The sequence below is a fragment of the Pseudophryne corroboree genome, chromosome 8 (genome assembly GCF_028390025.1).
Source record: "Pseudophryne corroboree isolate aPseCor3 chromosome 8, aPseCor3.hap2, whole genome shotgun sequence".
Classification (NCBI taxonomy): Eukaryota; Metazoa; Chordata; class Amphibia; order Anura; family Myobatrachidae; genus Pseudophryne; species Pseudophryne corroboree.
Genome location: NC_086451.1, coordinates 456679318 through 456703667, shown reverse-complemented (window position 1 = coordinate 456703667; position 24350 = coordinate 456679318). Strand labels below are relative to the sequence as shown.

The 24350-nt window shown below is 39.6% G+C and overlaps 29 non-coding genes across 29 annotated transcripts; all 29 read right to left on the bottom strand.

Moving 5' to 3' along the window:
• Nucleotides 1–434: 434 nt before the first annotated feature.
• On the bottom strand, nt 435–506 carry TRNAE-CUC (transfer RNA glutamic acid (anticodon CUC)). Its single transcript has one exon. It is a non-coding gene; the product is annotated as a tRNA-Glu (tRNA).
• A 527-nt stretch (nt 507–1033) lies between these two features.
• On the bottom strand, nt 1034–1105 carry TRNAE-CUC (transfer RNA glutamic acid (anticodon CUC)). The gene has a single exon. It is a non-coding gene; the product is annotated as a tRNA-Glu (tRNA).
• Nucleotides 1106–1632: 527 nt separating this feature from the next.
• Nucleotides 1633–1704, bottom strand: TRNAE-CUC (transfer RNA glutamic acid (anticodon CUC)). Its single transcript has one exon. It is a non-coding gene; the product is annotated as a tRNA-Glu (tRNA).
• Nucleotides 1705–2830: 1126 nt separating this feature from the next.
• Nucleotides 2831–2902, bottom strand: TRNAE-CUC (transfer RNA glutamic acid (anticodon CUC)). The gene has a single exon. It is a non-coding gene; the product is annotated as a tRNA-Glu (tRNA).
• A 1119-nt stretch (nt 2903–4021) lies between these two features.
• On the bottom strand, nt 4022–4093 carry TRNAE-CUC (transfer RNA glutamic acid (anticodon CUC)). The gene has a single exon. It is a non-coding gene; the product is annotated as a tRNA-Glu (tRNA).
• A 526-nt stretch (nt 4094–4619) lies between these two features.
• TRNAE-CUC (transfer RNA glutamic acid (anticodon CUC)) lies at nt 4620–4691 on the bottom strand. Its single transcript has one exon. It is a non-coding gene; the product is annotated as a tRNA-Glu (tRNA).
• Nucleotides 4692–5218: 527 nt separating this feature from the next.
• On the bottom strand, nt 5219–5290 carry TRNAE-CUC (transfer RNA glutamic acid (anticodon CUC)). The gene has a single exon. It is a non-coding gene; the product is annotated as a tRNA-Glu (tRNA).
• A 527-nt stretch (nt 5291–5817) lies between these two features.
• On the bottom strand, nt 5818–5889 carry TRNAE-CUC (transfer RNA glutamic acid (anticodon CUC)). Its single transcript has one exon. It is a non-coding gene; the product is annotated as a tRNA-Glu (tRNA).
• Nucleotides 5890–6416: 527 nt separating this feature from the next.
• TRNAE-CUC (transfer RNA glutamic acid (anticodon CUC)) lies at nt 6417–6488 on the bottom strand. Its single transcript has one exon. It is a non-coding gene; the product is annotated as a tRNA-Glu (tRNA).
• Nucleotides 6489–7015: 527 nt separating this feature from the next.
• Nucleotides 7016–7087, bottom strand: TRNAE-CUC (transfer RNA glutamic acid (anticodon CUC)). The gene has a single exon. It is a non-coding gene; the product is annotated as a tRNA-Glu (tRNA).
• A 527-nt stretch (nt 7088–7614) lies between these two features.
• TRNAE-CUC (transfer RNA glutamic acid (anticodon CUC)) lies at nt 7615–7686 on the bottom strand. The gene has a single exon. It is a non-coding gene; the product is annotated as a tRNA-Glu (tRNA).
• Nucleotides 7687–8213: 527 nt separating this feature from the next.
• Nucleotides 8214–8285, bottom strand: TRNAE-CUC (transfer RNA glutamic acid (anticodon CUC)). The gene has a single exon. It is a non-coding gene; the product is annotated as a tRNA-Glu (tRNA).
• Nucleotides 8286–9404: 1119 nt separating this feature from the next.
• Nucleotides 9405–9476, bottom strand: TRNAE-CUC (transfer RNA glutamic acid (anticodon CUC)). The gene has a single exon. It is a non-coding gene; the product is annotated as a tRNA-Glu (tRNA).
• A 527-nt stretch (nt 9477–10003) lies between these two features.
• On the bottom strand, nt 10004–10075 carry TRNAE-CUC (transfer RNA glutamic acid (anticodon CUC)). Its single transcript has one exon. It is a non-coding gene; the product is annotated as a tRNA-Glu (tRNA).
• A 527-nt stretch (nt 10076–10602) lies between these two features.
• Nucleotides 10603–10674, bottom strand: TRNAE-CUC (transfer RNA glutamic acid (anticodon CUC)). The gene has a single exon. It is a non-coding gene; the product is annotated as a tRNA-Glu (tRNA).
• A 1119-nt stretch (nt 10675–11793) lies between these two features.
• Nucleotides 11794–11865, bottom strand: TRNAE-CUC (transfer RNA glutamic acid (anticodon CUC)). The gene has a single exon. It is a non-coding gene; the product is annotated as a tRNA-Glu (tRNA).
• Nucleotides 11866–12990: 1125 nt separating this feature from the next.
• Nucleotides 12991–13062, bottom strand: TRNAE-CUC (transfer RNA glutamic acid (anticodon CUC)). Its single transcript has one exon. It is a non-coding gene; the product is annotated as a tRNA-Glu (tRNA).
• A 2317-nt stretch (nt 13063–15379) lies between these two features.
• On the bottom strand, nt 15380–15451 carry TRNAE-CUC (transfer RNA glutamic acid (anticodon CUC)). The gene has a single exon. It is a non-coding gene; the product is annotated as a tRNA-Glu (tRNA).
• Nucleotides 15452–15977: 526 nt separating this feature from the next.
• Nucleotides 15978–16049, bottom strand: TRNAE-CUC (transfer RNA glutamic acid (anticodon CUC)). The gene has a single exon. It is a non-coding gene; the product is annotated as a tRNA-Glu (tRNA).
• Nucleotides 16050–16576: 527 nt separating this feature from the next.
• On the bottom strand, nt 16577–16648 carry TRNAE-CUC (transfer RNA glutamic acid (anticodon CUC)). Its single transcript has one exon. It is a non-coding gene; the product is annotated as a tRNA-Glu (tRNA).
• Nucleotides 16649–17175: 527 nt separating this feature from the next.
• TRNAE-CUC (transfer RNA glutamic acid (anticodon CUC)) lies at nt 17176–17247 on the bottom strand. The gene has a single exon. It is a non-coding gene; the product is annotated as a tRNA-Glu (tRNA).
• A 527-nt stretch (nt 17248–17774) lies between these two features.
• On the bottom strand, nt 17775–17846 carry TRNAE-CUC (transfer RNA glutamic acid (anticodon CUC)). The gene has a single exon. It is a non-coding gene; the product is annotated as a tRNA-Glu (tRNA).
• A 527-nt stretch (nt 17847–18373) lies between these two features.
• Nucleotides 18374–18445, bottom strand: TRNAE-CUC (transfer RNA glutamic acid (anticodon CUC)). The gene has a single exon. It is a non-coding gene; the product is annotated as a tRNA-Glu (tRNA).
• A 527-nt stretch (nt 18446–18972) lies between these two features.
• On the bottom strand, nt 18973–19044 carry TRNAE-CUC (transfer RNA glutamic acid (anticodon CUC)). Its single transcript has one exon. It is a non-coding gene; the product is annotated as a tRNA-Glu (tRNA).
• Nucleotides 19045–20163: 1119 nt separating this feature from the next.
• On the bottom strand, nt 20164–20235 carry TRNAE-CUC (transfer RNA glutamic acid (anticodon CUC)). Its single transcript has one exon. It is a non-coding gene; the product is annotated as a tRNA-Glu (tRNA).
• Nucleotides 20236–21354: 1119 nt separating this feature from the next.
• On the bottom strand, nt 21355–21426 carry TRNAE-CUC (transfer RNA glutamic acid (anticodon CUC)). The gene has a single exon. It is a non-coding gene; the product is annotated as a tRNA-Glu (tRNA).
• Nucleotides 21427–21952: 526 nt separating this feature from the next.
• On the bottom strand, nt 21953–22024 carry TRNAE-CUC (transfer RNA glutamic acid (anticodon CUC)). The gene has a single exon. It is a non-coding gene; the product is annotated as a tRNA-Glu (tRNA).
• A 527-nt stretch (nt 22025–22551) lies between these two features.
• Nucleotides 22552–22623, bottom strand: TRNAE-CUC (transfer RNA glutamic acid (anticodon CUC)). Its single transcript has one exon. It is a non-coding gene; the product is annotated as a tRNA-Glu (tRNA).
• Nucleotides 22624–23150: 527 nt separating this feature from the next.
• TRNAE-CUC (transfer RNA glutamic acid (anticodon CUC)) lies at nt 23151–23222 on the bottom strand. Its single transcript has one exon. It is a non-coding gene; the product is annotated as a tRNA-Glu (tRNA).
• Nucleotides 23223–24350: the final 1128 nt, after the last annotated feature.

The window sequence follows — 24350 nt, the reverse complement described above, 5'->3', positions numbered from 1 at the left end:
TTACAAGAAAGGAGAGGAAGATTGGTCATGTATAGCAATTTTCAAGTTTACCACACAGCAGTTTTGCCTCCTTGATGTATAGTACTGGCACCAAAAAAAGATGATTTTGAGGAGCTAGATGTTGAGAGTTCCTGGCTCCATTATAAATTGTACTGGTGCGAAAGAAGACATTGATGATTCAGATATCAAACATAGCCTGAATAGTTCTGACAAAATTCTCTTTTCTACAAGAGCACAAGTCTTTTAGTAGCAAAAATTCATTTAGAAAGACATCTCACCCTTTGTTATCAATTTCCATGATCTGTTTTGACCACTCACAGCTTCTCAAGTCTACTTAAAGACGATTTCATATGAGAAATGATGCTCTGAAGTGTAAGATTTTTTTACGTTTGATAAATCTGTGTTTTTGTCAAAAACAGTCAGAAGACCTCCCTTTCCCTGACCGGGAATCGAACCCGGGCCGCAGCGGTGAGAGCGCCGAATCCTAACCACTAGACCACCAGGGAGTGATGAAGTAGGTGAACACTCCATGATAGAAAAGGAAGTTCTCTGAATGAAGTGCAATGGAATATGAGGAAAAGGGCTACTAGGAATCAGTTTTACAAGAAAGGAGAGGAAGATTGGTCATGTATAGCAATTTTCAAGTTTACCACACAGCAGTTTTGCCTCCTTGATGTATAGTACTGGCACCAAAAAAAGATGATTTTGAGGAGCTAGATGTTGAGAGTTCCTGGCTCCATTATAAATTGTACTGGTGCGAAAGAAGACATTGATGATTCAGATATCAAACATGGCCTGAATAGTTCTGGCAAAATTCTCTTTTCTACAAGAGCACAAGTCTTTTAGTAGCAAAAATTCATTTAGAAAGACATCTCACCCTTTGTTATCAATTTCCATGATCTGTTTTGACCACTCACAGCTTCTCAAGTCTACTTAAAGACGATTTCATATGAGAAATGATGCTCTGAAGTGTAAGATTTTTTTACGTTTGATAAATCTGTGTTTTTGTCAAAAACAGTCAGAAGACCTCCCTTTCCCTGACCGGGAATCGAACCCGGGCCGCGGCGGTGAGAGCGCCGAATCCTAACCACTAGACCACCAGGGAGTGATGAAGTAGGTGAACACTCCATGATAGAAAAGGAAGTTCTCTGAATGAAGTGCAATGGAATATGAGGAAAAGGGCTACTAGGAATCAGTTTTACAAGAAAGGAGAGGAAGATTGGTCATGTATAGCAATTTTCAAGTTTACCACACAGCAGTTTTGCCTCCTTGATGTATAGTACTGGCACCAAAAAAAGATGATTTTGAGGAGCTAGATGTTGAGAGTTCCTGGCTCCATTATAAATTGTACTGGTGCGAAAGAAGACATTGATGATTCAGATATCAAACATGGCCTGAATAGTTCTGACAAAATTCTCTTTTCTACAAGAGCACAAGTCTTTTAGTAGCAAAAATTCATTTAGAAAGACATCTCACCCTTTGTTATCAATTTCCATGATCTGTTTTGACCACTCACAGCTTCTCAAGTCTACTTAAAGACGATTTCATATGAGAAATGATGCTCTGAAGTGTAAGATTTTTTTACGTTTGATAAATCTGTGTTTTTGTCAAAAACAGTCAGAAGACCTCCCTTTCCCTGACCGGGAATCGAACCCGGGCCGCGGCGGTGAGAGCGCCGAATCCTAACCACTAGACCACCAGAGAGTGATGAAGTAGGTGAACACTCCATGATAGAAAAGGAAGTTCTCTGAATGAAGTGCAATGGAATATGAGGAAAAGGGCTACTAGGAATCAGTTTTACAAGAAAGGAGAGGAAGATTGGTCATGTATAGCAATTTTCAAGTTTACCACACAGCAGTTTTGCCTCCTTGATGTATAGTACTGGCACCAAAAAAAGATGATTTTGAGGAGCTAGATGTTGAGAGTTCCTGGCTCCATTATAAATTGTACTGGTGCGAAAGAAGACATTGATGATTCAGATATCAAACATAGCCTGAATAGTTCTGACAAAATTCTCTTTTCTACAAGAGCACAAGTCTTTTAGTAGCAAAAATTCATTTAGAAAGACATCTCACCCTTTGTTATCAATTTCCATGATCTGTTTTGACCACTCACAGCTTCTCAAGTCTACTTAAAGACGATTTCATATGAGAAATGATGCTCTGAAGTGTAAGATTTTTTTACGTTTGATAAATCTGTGTTTTTGTCAAAAAAAGTCAGAAGACCTCCCTTTCCCTGACCGGGAATCGAACCCAGGCCGCGGCCGTGAGAGCGCCGAATCCAAACCACAAGACCACCAGGGAGTGACGGAGTAGGTGCCCACTCCATGATAGAAAAGGAAGTTCTCTGAATGAAGTGCAATGGAATATGAGAAAAAGGGCTACTAGGAATCAGTTTTACAAGAAAGGAGAGGAAGATTGGTCATGTATAGCAATTTTCAAATTTACCACACAGCAGTTTTGCCTCCTTGATGTATAGTACTGGCAACAAAAAAAGATGATTTTGAGGAGCTAGATGTTGAGAGTTCCTGGCTCCAATATAAATTGTACTGGTGCTAAAGAAGACATTGATGATTCAGATATCAAACATGGCCTGAATAGTTCTGACAAAATTCTCTTTTCTACAAGAGCACAAGTCTTTTAGTAGCAAAAATTCATTTAGAAAGACATCTCACCCTTTGTTATCAATTTCCATGATCTGTTTTGACCACTCACAGCTTCTCAAGTCTACTTAAAGACGATTTCATATGAGAAATGATGTTCTGAAGTGTAAGTTTTTTTAACGTTTGATAAGTCTGTGTTTTCGTCAAAAACAGTCAGAAGGCCTCCCTTTCCCTGACCGGGAATCGAACCCAGGCCGCGGCCGTGAGAGCGCCGAATCCAAACCACTAGACCACCAGGGAGTGACGGAGTAGGTGCCCACTCCATGATAGAAAAGGAAGTTCTCTGAATGAAGTGCATTGGAATATGAGAAAAAGGGCTACTAGGAATCAGTTTTACAAGAAAGGAGAGGAAGATTGGTCATGTATAGCAATTTTCAAATTTACCACACAGCAGTTTTGCCTCCTTGATGTATAGTACTGGCAACAAAAAAACATGATTTTGAGGAGCTAGATGTTGAGAGTTCCTGGCTCCATTATAAATTGTACTGGTGCTGAAGAAGACATTGATGATTCAGATATCAAACATGGCCTGAATAGTTCTGACAAAATTCTCTTTTCTACAAGAGCACAAGACTTTTAGTAGCAAAAATTAATTTAGAAAGACATCTCACCCTTTGTTATCAATTTCCATGATCTGTTTTGACCACTCACAGCTTCTCAAGTCTACTTAAAGACGATTTCATATGAGAAATGATGCTCTGAAGTGTAAGATTTTTTTTTACGTTTGATAAGTCTGTGTTTTCGTCAAAAACAGTCAGAAGACCTCCTTTTCCCTGACCGGGAATCGAACCCAAACCCGAGCGCCGAATCCTAACCACTAGACCACCAGGGAGTGATGAAGTAGGTGAACACTCCATGATAGAAAAGGAAGTTCTCTGAATGAAGTGCAATGGAATATGAGGAAAAGGGCTACTAGGAATCAGTTTTACAAGAAAGGAGAGGAAGATTGGTCATGTATAGCAATTTTCAAGTTTACCACACAGCAGTTTTGCCTCCTTGATGTATAGTACTGGCACCAAAAAAAGATGATTTTGAGGAGCTAGATGTTGAGAGTTCCTGGCTCCATTATAAATTGTACTGGTGCGAAAGAAGACATTGATGATTCAGATATCAAACATGGCCTGAATAGTTCTGACAAAATTCTCTTTTCTACAAGAGCACAAGTCTTTTAGTAGCAAAAATTCATTTAGAAAGACATCTCACCCTTTGTTATCAATTTCCATGATCTGTTTTGACCACTCACAGCTTCTCAAGTCTACTTAAAGACGATTTCATATGAGAAATGATGCTCTGAAGTGTAAGATTCTTTTACGTTTGATAAATCTGTGTTTTCGTCAAAAACAGTCAGAAGACCTCCCTTTCCCTGACCGGGAATCGAACCCGGGCCGCAGCGGTGAGAGCGCCGAATCCTAACCACTAGACCACCAGGGAGTGATGAAGTAGGTGAACACTCCATGATAGAAATGGAAGTTCTCTGAATGAAGTGCAATGGAATATGAGAAAAGGGCTACTAGGAATCAGTTTTACAAGAAAGGAGAGGAAGATTGGTCATGTATAGCAATTTTCAAGTTTACCACACAGCAGTTTTGCCTCCTTGATGTATAGTACTGGCACCAAAAAAAGATGATTTTGAGGAGCTAGATGTTGAGAGTTCCTGGCTCCATTATAAATTGTACTGGTGCAAAAGAAGACATTGATGATTCAGATATCAAACATGGCCTGAATAGTTCTGACAAAATTCTCTTTTCTACAAGAGCACAAGTCTTTTAGTAGCAAAAATTCATTTAGAAAGACATCTCACCCTTTGTTATCAATTTCCATGATCTGTTTTGACCACTCACAGCTTCTCAAGTCTACTTAAAGACGATTTCATATGAGAAATGATGCTCTGAAGTGTAAAATTTATTTACGTTTGATAAATCTGTGTTTTCGTCAAAAACAGTCAGAAGACCTCCCTTTCCCTGACCGGGAATCGAACCCGGGCCGCGGCGGTGAGAGCGCCGAATCCTAACCACTAGACCACCAGGGAGTGATGAAGTAGGTGAACACTCCATGATAGAAAAGGAAGTTCTCTGAATGAAGTGCAATGGAATATGATGAAAAGGGCTACTAGGAATCAGTTTTACAAGAAAGGAGAGGAAGATTGGTCATGTATAGCAATTTTCAAGTTTACCACACAGCAGTTTTGCCTCCTTGATGTATAGTACTGGCACCAAAAAAAGATGATTTTGAGGAGCTAGATGTTGAGAGTTCCTGGCTCCATTATAAATTGTACTGGTGCGAAAGAAGACATTGATGATTCAGATATCAAACATAGCCTGAATAGTTCTGACAAAATTCTCTTTTCTACAAGAGCACAAGTCTTTTAGTAGCAAAAATTCATTTAGAAAGACATCTCACCCTTTGTTATCAATTTCCATGATCTGTTTTGACCACTCACAGCTTCTCAAGTCTACTTAAAGACGATTTCATATGAGAAATGATGCTCTGAAGTGTAAGATTTTTTTACGTTTGATAAATCTGTGTTTTTGTCAAAAAAAGTCAGAAGACCTCCCTTTCCCTGACCGGGAATCGAACCCAGGCCGCGGCCGTGAGAGCGCCGAATCCAAACCACTAGACCACCAGGGAGTGACGGAGTAGGTGCCCACTCCATGATAGAAAAGGAAGTTCTCTGAATGAAGTGCAATGGAATATGAGGAAAAGGGCTACTAGGAATCAGTTTTACAAGAAAGGAGAGGAAGATTGGTCATGTATAGCAATTTTCAAGTTTACCACACAGCAGTTTTGCCTCCTTGATGTATAGTACTGGCACCAAAAAAAGATGATTTTGAGGAGCTAGATGTTGAGAGTTCCTGGCTCCATTATAAATTGTACTGGTGCGAAAGAAGACATTGATGATTCAGATATCAAACATGGCCTGAATAGTTCTGACAAAATTCTCTTTTCTACAAGAGCACAAGTCTTTTAGTAGCAAAAATTCATTTAGAAAGACATCTCACCCTTTGTTATCAATTTCCATGATCTGTTTTGACCACTCACAGCTTCTCAAGTCTACTTAAAGACGATTTCATATGAGAAATGATGCTCTGAAGTGTAAGATTTTTTTACGTTTGATAAATCTGTGTTTTCGTCAAAAACAGTCAGAAGACCTCCCTTTCCCTGACCGGGAATCGAACCCGGGCCGCGGCGGTGAGAGCGCCGAATCCTAACCACTAGACCACCAGGGAGTGATGAAGTAGGTGAACACTCCATGATAGAAAAGGAAGTTCTCTGAATGAAGTGCAATGGAATATGAGGAAAAGGGCTACTAGGAATCAGTTTTACAAGAAAGGAGAGGAAGATTGGTCATGTATAGCAATTTTCAAGTTTACCACACAGCAGTTTTGCCTCCTTGATGTATAGTACTGGCACCAAAAAAAGATGATTTTGAGGAGCTAGATGTTGAGAGTTCCTGGCTCCATTATAAATTGTACTGGTGCGAAAGAAGACATTGATGATTCAGATATCAAACATAGCCTGAATAGTTCTGACAAAATTCTCTTTTCTACAAGAGCACAAGTCTTTTAGTAGCAAAAATTCATTTAGAAAGACATCTCACCCTTTGTTATCAATTTCCATGATCTGTTTTGACCACTCACAGCTTCTCAAGTCTACTTAAAGACGATTTCATATGAGAAATGATGCTCTGAAGTGTAAGATTTTTTTACGTTTGATAAATCTGTGTTTTTGTCAAAAACAGTCAGAAGACCTCCCTTTCCCTGACCGGGAATCGAACCCGGGCCGCAGCGGTGAGAGCGCCGAATCCTAACCACTAGACCACCAGGGAGTGATGAAGTAGGTGAACACTCCATGATAGAAAAGGAAGTTCTCTGAATGAAGTGCAATGGAATATGAGGAAAAGGGCTACTAGGAATCAGTTTTACAAGAAAGGAGAGGAAGATTGGTCATGTATAGCAATTTTCAAGTTTACCACACAGCAGTTTTGCCTCCTTGATGTATAGTACTGGCACCAAAAAAAGATGATTTTGAGGAGCTAGATGTTGAGAGTTCCTGGCTCCATTATAAATTGTACTGGTGCGAAAGAAGACATTGATGATTCAGATATCAAACATGGCCTGAATAGTTCTGGCAAAATTCTCTTTTCTACAAGAGCACAAGTCTTTTAGTAGCAAAAATTCATTTAGAAAGACATCTCACCCTTTGTTATCAATTTCCATGATCTGTTTTGACCACTCACAGCTTCTCAAGTCTACTTAAAGACGATTTCATATGAGAAATGATGCTCTGAAGTGTAAGATTTTTTTACGTTTGATAAATCTGTGTTTTTGTCAAAAACAGTCAGAAGACCTCCCTTTCCCTGACCGGGAATCGAACCCGGGCCGCGGCGGTGAGAGCGCCGAATCCTAACCACTAGACCACCAGGGAGTGATGAAGTAGGTGAACACTCCATGATAGAAAAGGAAGTTCTCTGAATGAAGTGCAATGGAATATGAGGAAAAGGGCTACTAGGAATCAGTTTTACAAGAAAGGAGAGGAAGATTGGTCATGTATAGCAATTTTCAAGTTTACCACACAGCAGTTTTGCCTCCTTGATGTATAGTACTGGCACCAAAAAAAGATGATTTTGAGGAGCTAGATGTTGAGAGTTCCTGGCTCCATTATAAATTGTACTGGTGCGAAAGAAGACATTGATGATTCAGATATCAAACATAGCCTGAATAGTTCTGACAAAATTCTCTTTTCTACAAGAGCACAAGTCTTTTAGTAGCAAAAATTCATTTAGAAAGACATCTCACCCTTTGTTATCAATTTCCATGATCTGTTTTGACCACTCACAGCTTCTCAAGTCTACTTAAAGACGATTTCATATGAGAAATGATGCTCTGAAGTGTAAGATTTTTTTACGTTTGATAAATCTGTGTTTTTGTCAAAAAAAGTCAGAAGACCTCCCTTTCCCTGACCGGGAATCGAACCCAGGCCGCGGCCGTGAGAGCGCCGAATCCAAACCACTAGACCACCAGGGAGTGACGGAGTAGGTGCCCACTCCATGATAGAAAAGGAAGTTCTCTGAATGAAGTGCAATGGAATATGAGAAAAAGGGCTACTAGGAATCAGTTTTACAAGAAAGGAGAGGAAGATTGGTCATGTATAGCAATTTTCAAATTTACCACACAGCAGTTTTGCCTCCTTGATGTATAGTACTGGCAACAAAAAAAGATGATTTTGAGGAGCTAGATGTTGAGAGTTCCTGGCTCCAATATAAATTGTACTGGTGCGAAAGAAGACATTGATGATTCAGATATCAAACATGGCCTGAATAGTTCTGACAAAATTCTCTTTTCTACAAGAGCACAAGTCTTTTAGTAGCAAAAATTCATTTAGAAAGACATCTCACCCTTTGTTATCAATTTCCATGATCTGTTTTGACCACTCACAGCTTCTCAAGTCTACTTAAAGACGATTTCATATGAGAAATGATGTTCTGAAGTGTAAGTTTTTTTAACGTTTGATAAGTCTGTGTTTTCGTCAAAAACAGTCTGAAGGCCTCCCTTTCCCTGACCGGGAATCGAACCCAGGCCGCGGCCGTGAGAGCGCCGAATCCAAACCACTAGACCACCAGGGAGTGACGGAGTAGGTGCCCACTCCATGATAGAAAAGGAAGTTCTCTGAATGAAGTGCATTGGAATATGAGAAAAAGGGCTACTAGGAATCAGTTTTACAAGAAAGGAGAGGAAGATTGGTCATGTATAGCAATTTTCAAATTTACCACACAGCAGTTTTGCCTCCTTGATGTATAGTACTGGCAACAAAAAAACATGATTTTGAGGAGCTAGATGTTGAGAGTTCCTGGCTCCATTATAAATTGTACTGGTGCTGAAGAAGACATTGATGATTCAGATATCAAACATGGCCTGAATAGTTCTGACAAAATTCTCTTTTCTACAAGAGCACAAGACTTTTAGTAGCAAAAATTAATTTAGAAAGACATCTCACCCTTTGTTATCAATTTCCATGATCTGTTTTGACCACTCACAGCTTCTCAAGTCTACTTAAAGACGATTTCATATGAGAAATGATGCTCTGAAGTGTAAGATTTTTTTTTACGTTTGATAAGTCTGTGTTTTCGTCAAAAACAGTCAGAAGACCTCCCTTTCCCTGACCGGGAATCGAACCCAAACCCGAGCGCCGAATCCTAACCACTAGACCACCAGGGAGTGATGAAGTAGGTGAACACTCCATGATAGAAAAGGAAGTTCTCTGAATGAAGTGCAATGGAATATGAGGAAAAGGGCTACTAGGAATCAGTTTTACAAGAAAGGAGAGGAAGATTGGTCATGTATAGCAATTTTCAAGTTTACCACACAGCAGTTTTGCCTCCTTGATGTATAGTACTGGCACCAAAAAAAGATGATTTTGAGGAGCTAGATGTTGAGAGTTCCTGGCTCCATTATAAATTGTACTGGTGCGAAAGAAGACATTGATGATTCAGATATCAAACATGGCCTGAATAGTTCTGACAAAATTCTCTTTTCTACAAGAGCACAAGTCTTTTAGTAGCAAAAATTCATTTAGAAAGACATCTCACCCTTTGTTATCAATTTCCATGATCTGTTTTGACCACTCACAGCTTCTCAAGTCTACTTAAAGACGATTTCATATGAGAAATGATGCTCTGAAGTGTAAGATTTTTTTACGTTTGATAAATCTGTGTTTTTGTCAAAAACAGTCAGAAGACCTCCCTTTCCCTGACCGGGAATCGAACCCGGGCCGCGGCGGTGAGAGCGCCGAATCCTAACCACTAGACCACCAGGGAGTGATGAAGTAGGTGAACACTCCATGATAGAAAAGGAAGTTCTCTGAATGAAGTGCAATGGAATATGAGGAAAAGGGCTACTAGGAATCAGTTTTACAAGAAAGGAGAGGAAGATTGGTCATGTATAGCAATTTTCAAGTTTACCACACAGCAGTTTTGCCTCCTTGATGTATAGTACTGGCACCAAAAAAAGATGATTTTGAGGAGCTAGATGTTGAGAGTTCCTGGCTCCATTATAAATTGTACTGGTGCGAAAGAAGACATTGATGATTCAGATATCAAACATAGCCTGAATAGTTCTGACAAAATTCTCTTTTCTACAAGAGCACAAGTCTTTTAGTAGCAAAAATTCATTTAGAAAGACATCTCACCCTTTGTTATCAATTTCCATGATCTGTTTTGACCACTCACAGCTTCTCAAGTCTACTTAAAGACGATTTCATATGAGAAATGATGCTCTGAAGTGTAAGATTTTTTTACGTTTGATAAATCTGTGTTTTTGTCAAAAAAAGTCAGAAGACCTCCCTTTCCCTGACCGGGAATCGAACCCAGGCCGCGGCCGTGAGAGCGCCGAATCCAAACCACTAGACCACCAGGGAGTGACGGAGTAGGTGCCCACTCCATGATAGAAAAGGAAGTTCTCTGAATGAAGTGCAATGGAATATGAGAAAAAGGGCTACTAGGAATCAGTTTTACAAGAAAGGAGAGGAAGATTGGTCATGTATAGCAATTTTCAAATTTACCACACAGCAGTTTTGCCTCCTTGATGTATAGTACTGGCAACAAAAAAAGATGATTTTGAGGAGCTAGATGTTGAGAGTTCCTGGCTCCAATATAAATTGTACTGGTGCTAAAGAAGACATTGATGATTCAGATATCAAACATGGCCTGAATAGTTCTGACAAAATTCTCTTTTCTACAAGAGCACAAGTCTTTTAGTAGCAAAAATTCATTTAGAAAGACATCTCACCCTTTGTTATCAATTTCCATGATCTGTTTTGACCACTCACAGCTTCTCAAGTCTACTTAAAGACGATTTCATATGAGAAATGATGTTCTGAAGTGTAAGTTTTTTTAACGTTTGATAAGTCTGTGTTTTCGTCAAAAACAGTCTGAAGGCCTCCCTTTCCCTGACCGGGAATCGAACCCAGGCCGCGGCCGTGAGAGCGCCGAATCCAAACCACTAGACCACCAGGGAGTGACGGAGTAGGTGCCCACTCCATGATAGAAAAGGAAGTTCTCTGAATGAAGTGCATTGGAATATGAGAAAAAGGGCTACTAGGAATCAGTTTTACAAGAAAGGAGAGGAAGATTGGTCATGTATAGCAATTTTCAAATTTACCACACAGCAGTTTTGCCTCCTTGATGTATAGTACTGGCAACAAAAAAACATGATTTTGAGGAGCTAGATGTTGAGAGTTCCTGGCTCCATTATAAATTGTACTGGTGCTGAAGAAGACATTGATGATTCAGATATCAAACATGGCCTGAATAGTTCTGACAAAATTCTCTTTTCTACAAGAGCACAAGACTTTTAGTAGCAAAAATTAATTTAGAAAGACATCTCACCCTTTGTTATCAATTTCCATGATCTGTTTTGACCACTCACAGCTTCTCAAGTCTACTTAAAGACGATTTCATATGAGAAATGATGCTCTGAAGTGTAAGATTTTTTTTTACGTTTGATAAGTCTGTGTTTTCGTCAAAAACAGTCAGAAGACCTCCCTTTCCCTGACCGGGAATCGAACCCAAACCCGAGCGCCGAATCCTAACCACTAGACCACCAGGGAGTGATGAAGTAGGTGAACACTCCATGATAGAAAAGGAAGTTCTCTGAATGAAGTGCAATGGAATATGAGGAAAAGGGCTACTAGGAATCAGTTTTACAAGAAAGGAGAGGAAGATTGGTCATGTATAGCAATTTTCAAGTTTACCACACAGCAGTTTTGCCTCCTTGATGTATAGTACTGGCACCAAAAAAAGATGATTTTGAGGAGCTAGATGTTGAGAGTTCCTGGCTCCATTATAAATTGTACTGGTGCGAAAGAAGACATTGATGATTCAGATATCAAACATGGCCTGAATAGTTCTGACAAAATTCTCTTTTCTACAAGAGCACAAGTCTTTTAGTAGCAAAAATTCATTTAGAAAGACATCTCACCCTTTGTTATCAATTTCCATGATCTGTTTTGACCACTCACAGCTTCTCAAGTCTACTTAAAGACGATTTCATATGAGAAATGATGCTCTGAAGTGTAAGATTCTTTTACGTTTGATAAATCTGTGTTTTCGTCAAAAACAGTCAGAAGACCTCCCTTTCCCTGACCGGGAATCGAACCCGGGCCGCAGCGGTGAGAGCGCCGAATCCTAACCACTAGACCACCAGGGAGTGATGAAGTAGGTGAACACTCCATGATAGAAAAGGAAGTTCTCTGAATGAAGTGCAATGGAATATGAGAAAAGGGCTACTAGGAATCAGTTTTACAAGAAAGGAGAGGAAGATTGGTCATGTATAGCAATTTTCAAGTTTACCACACAGCAGTTTTGCCTCCTTGATGTATAGTACTGGCACCAAAAAAAGATGATTTTGAGGAGCTAGATGTTGAGAGTTCCTGGCTCCATTATAAATTGTACTGGTGCAAAAGAAGACATTGATGATTCAGATATCAAACATGGCCTGAATAGTTCTGACAAAATTCTCTTTTCTACAAGAGCACAAGTCTTTTAGTAGCAAAAATTCATTTAGAAAGACATCTCACCCTTTGTTATCAATTTCCATGATCTGTTTTGACCACTCACAGCTTCTCAAGTCTACTTAAAGACGATTTCATATGAGAAATGATGCTCTGAAGTGTAAGATTTATTTACGTTTGATAAATCTGTGTTTTCGTCAAAAACAGTCAGAAGACCTCCCTTTCCCTGACCGGGAATCAAACCCTGGCCGCGGCGGTGAGAGCGCTGAATACTAACCACTAGACCACCAGGGAGTGATGAAGTAGGTGAACACTCCATGATAGAAAAGGAAGTTCTCTGAATGAAGTGCAATGGAATATGAGGAAAAGGGCTACTAGGAATCAGTTTTACAAGAAAGGAGAGGAAGATTGGTCATGTATAGCAATTTTCAAGTTTACCACACAGCAGTTTTGCCTCCTTGATGTATAGTACTGGCACCAAAAAAAGATGATTTTGAGGAGCTAGATGTTGAGAGTTCCTGGCTCCATTATAAATTGTACTGGTGCGAAAGAAGACATTGATGATTCAGATATCAAACATGGCCTGAATAGTTCTGACAAAATTCTCTTTTCTACAAGAGCACAAGTCTTTTAGTAGCAAAAATTCATTTAGAAAGACATCTCACCCTTTGTTATCAATTTCCATGATCTGTTTTGACCACTCACAGCTTCTCAAGTCTACTTAAAGACGATTTCATATGAGAAATGATGCTCTGAAGTGTAAGATTTTTTTACGTTTGATAAATCTGTGTTTTTGTCAAAAACAGTCAGAAGACCTCCCTTTCCCTGACCGGGAATTGAACCCGGGCCGTGGCGGTGAGAGCGCCGAATCCTAACCACTAGACCACCAGGGAGTGATGAAGTAGGTGAACACTCCATGATAGAAAAGGAAGTTCTCTGAATGAAGTGCAATGGAATATGAGGAAAAGGGCTACTAGGAATCAGTTTTACAAGAAAGGAGAGGAAGATTGGTCATGTATAGCAATTTTCAAGTTTACCACACAGCAGTTTTGCCTCCTTGATGTATAGTACTGGCACCAAAAAAAGATGATTTTGAGGAGCTAGATGTTGAGAGTTCCTGGCTCCATTATAAATTGTACTGGTGCGAAAGAAGACATTGATGATTCAGATATCAAACATAGCCTGAATAGTTCTGACAAAATTCTCTTTTCTACAAGAGCACAAGTCTTTTAGTAGCAAAAATTCATTTAGAAAGACATCTCACCCTTTGTTATCAATTTCCATGATCTGTTTTGACCACTCACAGCTTCTCAAGTCTACTTAAAGACGATTTCATATGAGAAATGATGCTCTGAAGTGTAAGATTTTTTTACGTTTGATAAATCTGTGTTTTTGTCAAAAAAAGTCAGAAGACCTCCCTTTCCCTGACCGGGAATCGAACCCAGGCCGCGGCCGTGAGAGCGCCGAATCCAAACCACTAGACCACCATGGAGTGACGGAGTAGGTGCCCACTCCATGATAGAAAAGGAAGTTCTCTGAATGAAGTGCAATGGAATATGAGAAAAAGGGCTACTAGGAATCAGTTTTACAAGAAAGGAGAGGAAGATTGGTCATGTATAGCAATTTTCAAATTTACCACACAGCAGTTTTGCCTCCTTGATGTATAGTACTGGCAACAAAAAAAGATGATTTTGAGGAGCTAGATGTTGAGAGTTCCTGGCTCCAATATAAATTGTACTGGTGCTAAAGAAGACATTGATGATTCAGATATCAAACATGGCCTGAATAGTTCTGACAAAATTCTCTTTTCTACAAGAGCACAAGTCTTTTAGTAGCAAAAATTCATTTAGAAAGACATCTCACCCTTTGTTATCAATTTCCATGATCTGTTTTGACCACTCACAGCTTCTCAAGTCTACTTAAAGACGATTTCATATGAGAAATGATGTTCTGAAGTGTAAGTTTTTTTAACGTTTGATAAGTCTGTGTTTTCGTCAAAAACAGTCAGAAGGCCTCCCTTTCCCTGACCGGGAATCGAACCCAGGCCGCGGCCGTGAGAGCGCCGAATCCAAACCACGAGACCACCAGGGAGTGACAGAGTAGGTGCCCACTCCATGATAGAAAAGGAAGTTCTCTGAATGAAGTGCATTGGAATATGAGAAAAAGGGCTACTAGGAATCAGTTTTACAAGAAAGGAGAGGAAGATTGGTCATGTATAGCAATTTTCAAATTTACCACACAGCAGTTTTGCCTCCTTGATGTATAGTACTGGCAACAAAAAAACATGATTTTGAGGAGCTAGATGTTGAGAGTTCCTGGCTCCATTATAAATTGTACTGGTGCTGAAGAAGACATTGATGATTCAGATATCAAACATGGCCTGAATAGTTCTGACAAAATTCTCTTTTCTACAAGAGCACAAGACTTTTAGTAGCAAAAATTAATTTAGAAAGACATCTCACCCTTTGTTATCAATTTCCATGATCTGTTTTGACCACTCACAGCTTCTCAAGTCTACTTAAAGACGATTTCATATGAGAAATGATGCTCTGAAGTGTAAGATTTTTTTTTACGTTTGATAAGTCTGTGTTTTCGTCAAAAGCAGTCAGAAGACCTCCTTTTCCCTGACCGGGAATCGAACCCAAACCCGAGCGCCGAATCCTAACCACTAGACCACCAGGGAGTGATGAAGTAGGTGAACACTCCATGATAGAAAAGGAAGTTCTCTGAATGAAGTGCAATGGAATATGAGGAAAAGGGCTACTAGGAATCAGTTTTACAAGAAAGGAGAGGAAGATTGGTCATGTATAGCAATTTTCAAGTTTACCACACAGCAGTTTTGCCTCCTTGATGTATAGTACTGGCACCAAAAAAAGATGATTTTGAGGAGCTAGATGTTGAGAGTTCCTGGCTCCATTATAAATTGTACTGGTGCGAAAGAAGACATTGATGATTCAGATATCAAACATGGCCTGAATAGTTCTGACAAAATTCTCTTTTCTACAAGAGCACAAGTCTTTTAGTAGCAAAAATTCATTTAGAAAGACATCTCACCCTTTGTTATCAATTTCCATGATCTGTTTTGACCACTCACAGCTTCTCAAGTCTACTTAAAGACGATTTCATATGAGAAATGATGCTCTGAAGTGTAAGATTCTTTTACGTTTGATAAATCTGTGTTTTCGTCAAAAACAGTCAGAAGACCTCCCTTTCCCTGACCGGGAATCGAACCCGGGCCGCAGCGGTGAGAGCGCCGAATCCTAACCACTAGACCACCAGGGAGTGATGAAGTAGGTGAACACTCCATGATAGAAAAGGAAGTTCTCTGAATGAAGTGCAATGGAATATGAGAAAAGGGCTACTAGGAATCAGTTTTACAAGAAAGGAGAGGAAGATTGGTCATGTATAGCAATTTTCAAGTTTACCACACAGCAGTTTTGCCTCCTTGATGTATAGTACTGGCACCAAAAAAAGATGATTTTGAGGAGCTAGATGTTGAGAGTTCCTGGCTCCATTATAAATTGTACTGGTGCAAAAGAAGACATTGATGATTCAGATATCAAACATGGCCTGAATAGTTCTGACAAAATTCTCTTTTCTACAAGAGCACAAGTCTTTTAGTAGCAAAAATTCATTTAGAAAGACATCTCACCCTTTGTTATCAATTTCCATGATCTGTTTTGACCACTCACAGCTTCTCAAGTCTACTTAAAGACGATTTCATATGAGAAATGATGCTCTGAAGTGTAAGATTTATTTACGTTTGATAAATCTGTGTTTTCGTCAAAAACAGTCAGAAGACCTCCCTTTCCCTGACCGGGAATCGAACCCGGGCCGCGGCGGTGAGAGCGCTGAATCCTAACCACTAGACCACCAGGGAGTGATGAAGTAGGTGAACACTCCATGATAGAAAAGGAAGTTCTCTGAATGAAGTGCAATGGAATATGAGGAAAAGGGCTACTAGGAATCAGTTTTACAAGAAAGGAGAGGAAGATTGGTCATGTATAGCAATTTTCAAGTTTACCACACAGCAGTTTTGCCTCCTTGATGTATAGTACTGGCACCAAAAAAAGATGATTTTGAGGAGCTAGATGTTGAGAGTTCCTGGCTCCATTATAAATTGTACTGGTGCGAAAGAAGACATTGATGATTCAGATATCAAACATAGCCTGAATAGTTCTGACAAAATTCTCTTTTCTACAAGAGCACAAGTCTTTTAGTAGCAAAAATTCATTTAGAAAGACATCTCACCCTTTGTTATCAATTTCCATGATCTGTTTTGACCACTCACAGCTTCTCAAGTCTACTTAAAGACGATTTCATATGAGAAATGATGCTCTGAAGTGTAAGATTTTTTTACGTTTGATAAATCTGTGTTTTTGTCAAAAAAAGTCAGAAGACCTCCCTTTCCCTGACCGGGAATCGAACCCAGGCCGCGGCCGTGAGAGCGCCGAATCCAAACCACTAGACCACCAGGGAGTGACGGAGTAGGTGCCCACTCCATGATAGAAAAGGAAGTTCTCTGAATGAAGTGCAATGGAATATGAGGAAAAGGGCTACTAGGAATCAGTTTTACAAGAAAGGAGAGGAAGATTGGTCATGTATAGCAATTTTCAAGTTTACCACACAGCAGTTTTGCCTCCTTGATGTATAGTACTGGCACCAAAAAAAGATGATTTTGAGGAGCTAGATGTTGAGAGTTCCTGGCTCCATTATAAATTGTACTGGTGCGAAAGAAGACATTGATGATTCAGATATCAAACATGGCCTGAATAGTTCTGACAAAATTCTCTTTTCTACAAGAGCACAAGTCTTTTAGTAGCAAAAATTCATTTAGAAAGACATCTCACCCTTTGTTATCAATTTCCATGATCTGTTTTGACCACTCACAGCTTCTCAAGTCTACTTAAAGACGATTTCATATGAGAAATGATGCTCTGAAGTGTAAGATTTTTTTACGTTTGATAAATCTGTGTTTTTGTCAAAAACAGTCAGAAGACCTCCCTTTCCCTGACCGGGAATCGAACCCGGGCCGCAGCGGTGAGAGCGCCGAATCCTAACCACTAGACCACCAGGGAGTGATGAAGTAGGTGAACACTCCATGATAGAAAAGGAAGTTCTCTGAATGAAGTGCAATGGAATATGAGGAAAAGGGCTACTAGGAATCAGTTTTACAAGAAAGGAGAGGAAGATTGGTCATGTATAGCAATTTTCAAGTTTACCACACAGCAGTTTTGCCTCCTTGATGTATAGTACTGGCACCAAAAAAAGATGATTTTGAGGAGCTAGATGTTGAGAGTTCCTGGCTCCATTATAAATTGTACTGGTGCGAAAGAAGACATTGATGATTCATATATCAAACATGGCCTGAATAGTTCTGGCAAAATTCTCTTTTCTACAAGAGCACAAGTCTTTTAGTAGCAAAAATTCATTTAGAAAGACATCTCACCCTTTGTTATCAATTTCCATGATCTGTTTTGACCACTCACAGCTTCTCAAGTCTACTTAAAGACGATTTCATATGAGAAATGATGCTCTGAAGTGTAAGATTTTTTTACGTTTGATAAATCTGTGTTTTTGTCAAAAACAGTCAGAAGACCTCCCTTTCCCTGACCGGGAATCGAACCCGGGCCGCGGCGGTGAGAGCGCCGAATCCTAACCACTAGACCACCAGGGAGTGATGAAGTAGGTGAACACTCCATGATAGAAAAGGAAGTTCTCTGAATGAAGTGCAATGGAATATGAGGAAAAGGGCTACTAGGAATCAGTTTTACAAGAAAGGAGAGGAAGATTGGTCATGTATAGCAATTTTCAAGTTTACCACACAGCAGTTTTGCCTCCTTGATGTATAGTACTGGCACCAAAAAAAGATGATTTTGAGGAGCTAGATGTTGAGAGTTCCTGGCTCCATTATAAATTGTACTGGTGCGAAAGAAGACATTGATGATTCAGATATCAAACATAGCCTGAATAGTTCTGACAAAATTCTCTTTTCTACAAGAGCACAAGTCTTTTAGTAGCAAAAATTCATTTAGAAAGACATCTCACCCTTTGTTATCAATTTCCATGATCTGTTTTGACCACTCACAGCTTCTCAAGTCTACTTAAAGACGATTTCATATGAGAAATGATGCTCTGAAGTGTAAGATTTTTTTACGTTTGATAAATCTGTGTTTTTGTCAAAAAAAGTCAGAAGACCTCCCTTTCCCTGACCGGGAATCGAACCCAGGCCGCGGCCGTGAGAGCGCCGAATCCAAACCACTAGACCACCAGGGAGTGACGGAGTAGGTGCCCACTCCATGATAGAAAAGGAAGTTCTCTGAATGAAGTGCAATGGAATATGAGAAAAAGGGCTACTAGGAATCAGTTTTACAAGAAAGGAGAGGAAGATTGGTCATGTATAGCAATTTTCAAATTTACCACACAGCAGTTTTGCCTCCTTGATGTATAGTACTGGCAACAAAAAAAGATGATTTTGAGGAGCTAGATGTTGAGAGTTCCTGGCTCCAATATAAATTGTACTGGTGCTAAAGAAGACATTGATGATTCAGATATCAAACATGGCCTGAATAGTTCTGACAAAATTCTCTTTTCTACAAGAGCACAAGTCTTTTAGTAGCAAAAATTCATTTAGAAAGACATCTCACCCTTTGTTATCAATTTCCATGATCTGTTTTGACCACTCACAGCTTCTCAAGTCTACTTAAAGACGATTTCATATGAGAAATGATGTTCTGAAGTGTAAGTTTTTTTAACGTTTGATAAGTCTGTGTTTTCGTCAAAAACAGTCAGAAGGCCTCCCTTTCCCTGACCGGGAATCGAACCCAGGCCGCGGCCGTGAGAGCGCCGAATCCAAACCACTAGACCACCAGGGAGTGACGGAGTAGGTGCCCACTCCATGATAGAAAAGGAAGTTCTCTGAATGAAGTGCATTGGAATATGAGAAAAAGGGCTACTAGGAATCAGTTTTACAAGAAAGGAGAGGAAGATTGGTCATGTATAGCAATTTTCAAATTTACCACACAGCAGTTTTGCCTCCTTGATGTATAGTACTGGCAACAAAAAAACATGATTTTGAGGAGCTAGATGTTGAGAGTTCCTGGCTCCATTATAAATTGTACTGGTGCTGAAGAAGACATTGATGATTCAGATATCAAACATGGCCTGAATAGTTCTGACAAAATTCTCTTTTCTACAAGAGCACAAGACTTTTAGTAGCAAAAATTAATTTAGAAAGACATCTCACCCTTTGTTATCAATTTCCATGATCTGTTTTGACCACTCACAGCTTCTCAAGTCTACTTAAAGACGATTTCATATGAGAAATGATGCTCTGAAGTGTAAGATTTTTTTTTACGTTTGATAAGTCTGTGTTTTCGTCAAAAACAGTCAGAAGACCTCCCTTTCCCTGACCGGGAATCGAACCCAAACCCGAGCGCCGAATCCTAACCACTAGACCACCAGGGAGTGATGAAGTAGGTGAACACTCCATGATAGAAAAGGAAGTTCTCTGAATGAAGTGCAATGGAATATGAGGAAAAGGGCTACTAGGAATCAGTTTTACAAGAAAGGAGAGGAAGATTGGTCATGTATAGCAATTTTCAAGTTTACCACACAGCAGTTTTGCCTCCTTGATGTATAGTACTGGCACCAAAAAAAGATGATTTTGAGGAGCTAGATGTTGAGAGTTCCTGGCTCCATTATAAATTGTACTGGTGCGAAAGAAGACATTGATGATTCAGATATCAAACATGGCCTGAATAGTTCTGACAAAATTCTCTTTTCTACAAGAGCACAAGTCTTTTAGTAGCAAAAATTCATTTAGAAAGACATCTCACCCTTTGTTATCAATTTCCATGATCTGTTTTGACCACTCACAGCTTCTCAAGTCTACTTAAAGACGATTTCATATGAGAAATGATGTTCTGAAGTGTAAGTTTTTTTAACGTTTGATAAGTCTGTGTTTTCGTCAAAAACAGTCAGAAGGCCTCCCTTTCCCTGACCGGGAATCGAACCCAGGCCGCGGCCGTGAGAGCGCCGAATCCAAACCACTAGACCACCAGGGAGTGACGGAGTAGGTGCCCACTCCATGATAGAAAAGGAAGTTCTCTGAATGAAGTGCATTGGAATATGAGAAAAAGGGCTACTAGGAATCAGTTTTACAAGAAAGGAGAGGAAGATTGGTCATGTATAGCAATTTTCAAATTTACCACACAGCAGTTTTGCCTCCTTGATGTATAGTACTGGCAACAAAAAAACATGATTTTGAGGAGCTAGATGTTGAGAGTTCCTGGCTCCATTATAAATTGTACTGGTGCTGAAGAAGACATTGATGATTCAGATATCAAACATGGCCTGAATAGTTCTGACAAAATTCTCTTTTCTACAAGAGCACAAGACTTTTAGTAGCAAAAATTAATTTAGAAAGACATCTCACCCTTTGTTATCAATTTCCATGATCTGTTTTGACCACTCACAGCTTCTCAAGTCTACTTAAAGACGATTTCATATGAGAAATGATGCTCTGAAGTGTAAGATTTTTTTTTACGTTTGATAAGTCTGTGTTTTCGTCAAAAACAGTCAGAAGACCTCCCTTTCCCTGACCGGGAATCGAACCCAAACCCGAGCGCCGAATCCTAACCACTAGACCACCAGGGAGTGATGAAGTAGGTGAACACTCCATGATAGAAAAGGAAGTTCTCTGAATGAAGTGCAATGGAATATGAGGAAAAGGGCTACTAGGAATCAGTTTTACAAGAAAGGAGAGGAAGATTGGTCATGTATAGCAATTTTCAAGTTTACCACACAGCAGTTTTGCCTCCTTGATGTATAGTACTGGCACCAAAAAAAGATGATTTTGAGGAGCTAGATGTTGAGAGTTCCTGGCTCCATTATAAATTGTACTGGTGCGAAAGAAGACATTGATGATTCAGATATCAAACATGGCCTGAATAGTTCTGACAAAATTCTCTTTTCTACAAGAGCACAAGTCTTTTAGTAGCAAAAATTCATTTAGAAAGACATCTCACCCTTTGTTATCAATTTCCATGATCTGTTTTGACCACTCACAGCTTCTCAAGTCTACTTAAAGACGATTTCATATGAGAAATGATGCTCTGAAGTGTAAGATTCTTTTACGTTTGATAAATCTGTGTTTTCGTCAAAAACAGTCAGAAGACCTCCCTTTCCCTGACCGGGAATCGAACCCGGGCCGCAGCGGTGAGAGCGCCAAATCCTAACCACTAGACCACCAGGGAGTGATGAAGTAGGTGAACACTCCATGATAGAAAAGGAAGTTCTCTGAATGAAGTGCAATGGAATATGAGAAAAGGGCTACTAGGAATCAGTTTTACAAGAAAGGAGAGGAAGATTGGTCATGTATAGCAATTTTCAAGTTTACCACACAGCAGTTTTGCCTCCTTGATGTATAGTACTGGCACCAAAAAAAGATGATTTTGAGGAGCTAGATGTTGAGAGTTCCTGGCTCCATTATAAATTGTACTGGTGCAAAAGAAGACATTGATGATTCAGATATCAAACATGGCCTGAATAGTTCTGACAAAATTCTCTTTTCTACAAGAGCACAAGTCTTTTAGTAGCAAAAATTCATTTAGAAAGACATCTCACCCTTTGTTATCAATTTCCATGATCTGTTTTGACCACTCACAGCTTCTCAAGTCTACTTAAAGACGATTTCATATGAGAAATGATGCTCTGAAGTGTAAGATTTATTTACGTTTGATAAATCTGTGTTTTCGTCAAAAACAGTCAGAAGACCTCCCTTTCCCTGACCGGGAATCGAACCCGGGCCGCGGCGGTGAGAGCGCTGAATCCTAACCACTAGACCACCAGGGAGTGATGAAGTAGGTGAACACTCCATGATAGAAAAGGAAGTTCTCTGAATGAAGTGCAATGGAATATGAGGAAAAGGGCTACTAGGAATCAGTTTTACAAGAAAGGAGAGGAAGATTGGTCATGTATAGCAATTTTCAAGTTTACCACACAGCAGTTTTGCCTCCTTGATGTATAGTACTGGCACCAAAAAAAGATGATTTTGAGGAGCTAGATGTTGAGAGTTCCTGGCTCCATTATAAATTGTACTGGTGCGAAAGAAGACATTGATGATTCAGATATCAAACATGGCCTGAATAGTTCTGACAAAATTCTCTTTTCTACAAGAGCACACGTCTTTTAGTAGCAAAAATTCATTTAGAAAGACATCTCACCCTTTGTTATCAATTTCCATGATCTGTTTTGACCACTCACAGCTTCTCAAGTCTACTTAAAGACGATTTCATATGAGAAATGATGCTCTGAAGTGTAAGATTTTTTTACGTTTGATAAATCTGTGTTTTCGTCAAAAACAGTCAGAAGACCTCCCTTTCCCTGACCGGGAATCGAACCCGGGCCGCGGCGGTGAGAGCGCCGAATCCTAACCACTAGACCACCAGGGAGTGATGAAGTAGATGAACACTCCATGATAGAAAAGGAAGTTCTCTGAATGAAGTGCAATGGAATATGATGAAAAGGGCTACTAGGAATCAGTTTTACAAGAAAGGAGAGGAAGATTGGTCATGTATAGCAATTTTCAAGTTTACCACACAGCAGTTTTGCCTCCTTGATGTATAGTACTGGCACCAAAAAAAGATGATTTTGAGGAGCTAGATGTTGAGAGTTCCTGGCTCCATTATAAATTGTACTGGTGCGAAAGAAGACATTGATGATTCAGATATCAAACATAGCCTGAATAGTTCTGACAAAATTCTCTTTTCTACAAGAGCACAAGTCTTTTAGTAGCAAAAATTCATTTAGAAAGACATCTCACCCTTTGTTATCAATTTCCATGATCTGTTTTGACCACTCACAGCTTCTCAAGTCTACTTAAAGACGATTTCATATGAGAAATGATGCTCTGAAGTGTAAGATTTTTTTACGTTTGATAAATCTGTGTTTTTGTCAAAAAAAGTCAGAAGACCTCCCTTTCCCTGACCGGGAATCGAACCCAGGCCGCGGCCGTGAGAGCGCCGAATCCAAACCACTAGACCACCAGGGAGTGACGGAGTAGGTGCCCACTCCATGATAGAAAAGGAAGTTCTCTGAATGAAGTGCAATGGAATATGAGAAAAAGAGCTACTAGGAATCAGTTTTACAAGAAAGGAGAGGAAGATTGGTCATGTATAGCAATTTTCAAATTTACCACACTGCAGTTTTGCCTCCTTGATGTATAGTACTGGCAACAAAAAAAGATGATTTTGAGGAGCTAGATGTTGAGAGTTCCTGGCTCCATTATAAATTGTACTGGTGCTAAAGAAGACATTGATGATTCAGATATCAAACATGGCCTGAATAGTTCTGACAAAATTCTCTTTTCTACAAGAGCACAAGTCTTTTAGTAGCAAAAATTCATTTAGAAAGACATCTCACCCTTTGTTATCAATTTCCATGATCTGTTTTGACCACTCACAGCTTCTCAAGTCTACTTAAAGACGATTTCATATGAGAAATGATGCTCTGAAGTGTAAGATTTTTTTTTACGTTTGATAAGTCTGTGTTTTCGTCAAAAACAGTCAGAAGACCTCCCTTTCCCTGACCGGGAATCGAACCCAAACCCGAGCGCCGAATCCTAACCACTAGACCACCAGGGAGTGATGAAGTAGGTGAACACTCCATGATAGAAAATGAAGTTCTCTGAATGAAGTGCAATGGAATATGAGGAAAAGGGCTACTAGGAATCAGTTTTACAAGAAAGGAGAGGAAGATTGGTCATGTATAGCAATTTTCAAATTTACCACACAGCAGTTTTGCCTCCTTGATGTATAGTACTGGCAACAAAAAAACATGATTTTGAGGAGCTAGATGTTGAGAGTTCCTGGCTCCATTATAAATTGTACTGGTGCTGAAGAAGACATTGATGATTCAGATATCAAACATGGCCTGAATAGTTCTGACAAAATTCTCTTTTCTACAAGAGCACAAGACTTTTAGTAGCAAAAATTCATTTAGAAAGACATCTCACCATTTGTTATCAATTTCCATGATCTGTTTTGACCACTCACAGCTTCTCAAGTCTACTTAAAGACGATTTCATATGAGAAATGATGCTCTGAAGTGTAAGATTTTTTTTTACGTTTGATAAGTCTGTGTTTTCGTCAAAAACAGTCAGAAGACCTCCCTTTCCCTG